We start from the raw sequence: 5,000 nt of genomic DNA on the forward strand, positions 1-5,000 counted from the left end.
TTCTTTCCCTCAATCTCTTCTCTCTACCTCCCTCCTTCCTTTCTCTTCCTGCCTCTCTTCTCTCTACCTCTCTTCTCTCTCTTCCTCTTCATCTCTCCCTCTGTTCTTTCCCTCAATCTCTTCTCTCTCTCTACCTCCCTCCTCTCTCTCTCTCTGTTCTCCTCTCTCTACCTCTCTTCTCTCCCTCCCTCTCCTCCCTCTCTTATTCCCTCCCTTTCCTCCTCCTCCTTCCCTCTGTTATTCTCTCCCTCCCTTTAGAGCTTCTTTGAGGTACAGTCCGCTCGTGGGACTCTGCGAGAAAGATGAGAACCGATGAAGAACCGATATATATGGGAACATCATTGCATGTGTGTATAATGCATAAGACTGATTTCTCTGTTCAAAATGAATCTATATTATATAGACTGATTTCTCTGATCAGATTAATCTATATTATATAGACTGATTTCTACGATCAATATTAATCTATATTGTATAGACTGATTTCTCTGATCAATATTAATCTATATTATATAGACTGATTTTTCTATCTCCTCTCTGATCAATATGAATCTATATTAAATGTGTCATTCTAATTTCTCTGTCTGTGGGTAAAGGCCTCTGCTATTATCAGTCAGGATAGTGAGTCGAGGGTTATGCCAATAAAAAATAAACACTATGTGGGTCAAAAAGTGTAAACATAATATCCCTTGTATTTTGTCCTCTCCTCCTCTCTTCCCCTCTGTCCTTTCCTCCTCCTCTCTTCCCCCTGTCCTCCCCTCCTTCCCTGTCCCCTCCCTCCCTCCCCCGTCCCTCCCTCTCCTCCTTCTCCTGTCCCCTCCTCCTCTCTTCCCTCCTGTCCTCTCCTCTCTTCCCCCTGTTCCTCTCCTCTCCCTCCTCTCTTCCCCCTGTCCTCTCCTCTCCTCCTCTCTTCCCTCCTGTCCTCCCCTCCTCTCTTCCCTCTTTGTCTCTCTCTCCCCTCCTCATTCCCCCTGTCCTCTCCTCTCCTCCTCTCTTCCCCCTGTCCTCTCCTCTCCTCCTCTCTCCTCCTGTCCTCCCCTCCTCTCTTCCCTCCTGTCCCCTCCCTCCTTCCTCCTGTCCTCTCCTCTCCTCTCTTCCCCCTGTCCTCTCCTCTTCCTCCTCTCTTCCCCCTGTCCTCTCCTTCTCCCCTCCTCCTGTCCTCCCCCTCCTTGTCCTCCCCCGTTCCTCCTCCCTCCTCCTGTCCTCTCCTCTCCCTCCTTCCTCTGTCCCCTCCCTCCTCCTGTCCTCCCCTCCTCTCTTCCCTCCTGTCCCTCCTCCTCTCTTCCTCCGTCCTCTCCTCTCCTCCTCTCTTCCCCCTGTCCGCTCCTCTCCTCCTTCTTCCCCCTGTCCACCTCCACTCTTCCCTCCTGTCATTCCCTCTTCTCCCTCCTCCTGTCCTCTCCTCTCCTCCTCTCTTCCCCCTGTCCTCTCCTCTCCTCCTCTCTTCCTCCTGTCCTCCTCCTCCCTCTTCCCCCTGTCCTCTCCTCCTCCTCTCCTTCCTCTGTCCTCTCCTCCTTTCTTCCCTCCTGTCCTCTCCTCCTCTTCCTGTCCTCTCCTCCTCTCTTCCCCCTGTACTCTCCTCTCCTCCTCTCTTCCTCCTGTCCTCTCCTCCATCTCTTCCTCCTGCTCCTTCCTTCTTTCTCTGTCCCTTCCTTCATCTCTTCCCTCCTGTCCCTCTCCTCCTCTCTTCCTGTCCTCCTCTCCCTTCTTGTCCTCTCTCTTCCTCCTGTCCTCTCCTCCTCTCTTCCTCCTCTCCTCTCCTCCATCTCTTCCTCCTGTCTTCCAGATGATCACTCCCGAGTCAGACTTCAGCCCCTGGAGGGAGAGCAGAACTCGGATTACATTAATGCAAATTACGTTGATGTAAGTACACACACCAGCCAGCTACACACACGCACACACACACACACACACTAGCCGGTTACAAGGACGCAACGGTTGCTCCGATGCTCTCGGGAGCGAGAGGGGAGAGAGAGAGGGGCGAGAGGGGAGCGAGAGGGGAGAGAGAGGGGGCGGAGAGAGGGGAGCGAGAGAGGAAGCGAGAGGGGAGAGAGAGGGAGAGAGAGGGAGCGAGAGGGGGAGCGAGGGGGGAGCAAGAGGGAGAGAGGGGGACGAGAGGGGAGCGAGAGGGGAGCGAGAGGGAGGGAGAGAGAGGGAGCGAGAGGGAGCGAGAAGGGAGCGAGAGGGAGAGAGAGGGTAGCGAGAGGGGGGCGAGAGGGGAGCCAGAGGGGAGGGGAGAGAGAGGGGCGAGAGGGGAGAGAGAGGGAGAGAGAGGGGAGGGGAGCGAGAGGGTGAGGGGAGAGAGAGGGAGCGAGGAGGGAGAGAGAGGGAGCGAGAGGGGAGGGGAGCGAGAGGGGAGGGGAAGCCAGAGCGGAGGGGAGAGAGAGGGAGCGAGAGGGAGGGGAGAGAGAGGGAGCGAGAGAGGGAGGGAGAGAGAGGGAGCGAGAGGGGAGAGAGAGGGGAGGGGGAGCGAGAGGGAGGGGGGAGAGAGAGGGAGGGAGCGAGAGGGAGAGAGGGAGCGAGAGGGGAGAGAGAGGGGGGAGAGAGAGGGAGGGAGCGAGAGGAGAGGGGAGAGAGAGGGAGGGAGCGAGAGGGGGAGAGAGAGGGAGCGAGAGGGTAGCGGAGGGTAGAGAGAGGGGAGCGAGGGGGAGCGTGAGGGGAGAGAGGGTAGCGAGGGGGGAGTCGAGAGGGAGAGTGAGGGTAGAGAGAGGGTAGCGAGAGCGGAGCGAGAGAGTTGAGAGAGGGGAGCTGGCAGGGTGTCATGGTGAACCTTTAGGACACACACTGCCTTTATTTAAAGTTGTATGTCTTCTTCTTTCAGGCGTGTTTGTGGGAATGAAAATCAGGAGCCGGTTGGTACAAATGAAGGCTGATGGGAAACTGAGTTTATGGGGGTTGATTACAGTTTAACATGTTAGTCATTTAACAGCTCTTATCCAGAGCGACTTCTTAAAGTAGTGTGTTTATCTCAAGGTAGCTAGCTGAGACATCCACATATCGCAGTCATAACAAATAGATTTTCCCCCGAACAAAGTCGGGATCGGCAAACTCCGAGCTAGTAGATAGGAATGACAGGACATAGTGAACCGCTATGTAGATAGGAATGACAGGACATAGTGAACCGCTATGTAGATAGGAATGACAGGACATAGTGAACCGCTATGTAGATAGGAATGACAGGACATAGTGAACCGCTATGTAGATAGGAATGACAGGACATAGTAAACCGCTATGACACATCATAGGGAGTAAAAACAGGACATAGTGAACCGCTATGTAGATGGGAATGACAGGACATAGTGAACCGCTATGTAGATAGGAATGACAGGACATAGTGAACCGCTATGTAGATAGGAATGACAGGACATAGTGAACCGCTATGACACATCATAGGGAGTAAAAACAGGACATAGTGAACCACTATGTAGATGGGAATGACAGGACATAGTGAACCGCTATGTAGATAGGAATGGGAATTATCCATAAAACAGAGAGCGCAGATGAATATAGATCACAGTGAACCGCTATGACACATCATAGGGAGTAATGACAGGACATAGTGAACCGCTATGACACATCATAGGGAGTAATGACAGGACATAGTGAACCGCTATGACACATCATAGGGAGTAATGACAGGACATAGTGAATCGCTATGACACATCATAGGGAGTAATGACAGGACATAGTGAACCGCTATGACAAATCATAGGGAGTAATGACAGGACATAGTGAACCGCTATGACACATCATAGGGAGTAATGACAGGACATAGCGAACCGCTATGACACATCATAGGGAGTAATGACAGGACATAGTGAACCGCTATGACACATCATAGAGAGTAGTTAACCTATGACACATCATAGGGAGTAGTTAACCTATGACACATCATAGGGAGTAGTTAACCTATGACACATCATAGGGAGTAGTTAACCTATGACACATCATAGGGAGTAATGACAGGACATAGTGAACCGCTATGACACATCACAGGGAGTAATGACAGGACATAGTGAACCGCTATGACACATCATAGGGAGTAATGACAGGACATAGTTAACCTATGACACATCATAGAGAGTAGTTAACCTATGACACATCATAGGGAGTAGTTAACCTATGACACATCATAGGGAGTAATGACAGGACATAGTGAACCGCTATGACACATCATAGGGAGTAATGACAGGACATAGTTAACCTATGACACATCATAGAGAGTAGTTAACCTATGACACATCATAGGGAGTAGTTAACATATGACACATCATAGGGAGTAGTTAACCTATGACACATCATAGGGAGTAGTTAACCTATGACACATCATAGGGAGTAATGACAGGACATAGTGAACCGCTATGACACATCATAGGGAGTAATGACAGGACATAGTTAACCTATGACACATCATAGAGAGTAGTTAACCTATGACACATCATAGGGAGTAGTTAACCTATGACACATCATAGGGAGTAGTTAACCTATGACACATCATAGGGAGTAATGACAGGGCATAGTGAACCTATGACACATCATAGGGAGTAGTTAACCTATGACACATCATAGAGAGTAGTTAACCTATGACACATCATAGGGAGTAATGACAGGACATAGTGAACCGCTATGACACATCATAGGGAGTAATGACAGGACATAGTTAACCTATGACACATCATAGAGAGTAGTTAACCTATGACACATCATAGGGAGTAGTTAACCTATGACACATCATAGGGAGTAGTTAACCTATGACACATCATAGGGAGTAGTTAACCTATGACACATCATAGGGAGTAATGTCAGGACATAGTGAACTGACTGAAGCAAAGCCGTTTTCCACTATCAAGACAGTTGTCTGAGAAAAGGCTATGTTGAGGTTCCTGTCGAGAAACCGTTCCCTGACAATAGCAAGTGTTAGAAGTGAGACCTGATGTATTAGTGACTGGCTTCTTGAAGCTGAATGCCCGATCTAACCACCTGACTTCCTTAAGTGGTTT

General features: G+C 50.1%; 1 pseudogene across 1 annotated transcript in view; it reads left to right on the top strand.

Moving 5' to 3' along the window:
- The window catches only part of LOC110530822 (receptor-type tyrosine-protein phosphatase mu-like), a 583,690-nt pseudogene that overhangs the window by 476,060 nt on the left and 102,630 nt on the right, over nt 1-5,000 (top strand). The window contains exons 21-22 of the transcript XR_016482710.1: nt 259-347; nt 1,787-1,863. The product of XR_016482710.1 is annotated as a receptor-type tyrosine-protein phosphatase mu-like (transcript). The remainder of the gene's footprint in view (nt 1-258; nt 348-1,786; nt 1,864-5,000) is intronic.

The sequence above is a fragment of the Oncorhynchus mykiss genome, chromosome 8 (assembly GCF_057628025.1).
Source record: "Oncorhynchus mykiss isolate SJ-2025 chromosome 8, ASM5762802v1, whole genome shotgun sequence".
Taxonomy (NCBI): Eukaryota; Metazoa; Chordata; class Actinopteri; order Salmoniformes; family Salmonidae; genus Oncorhynchus; species Oncorhynchus mykiss.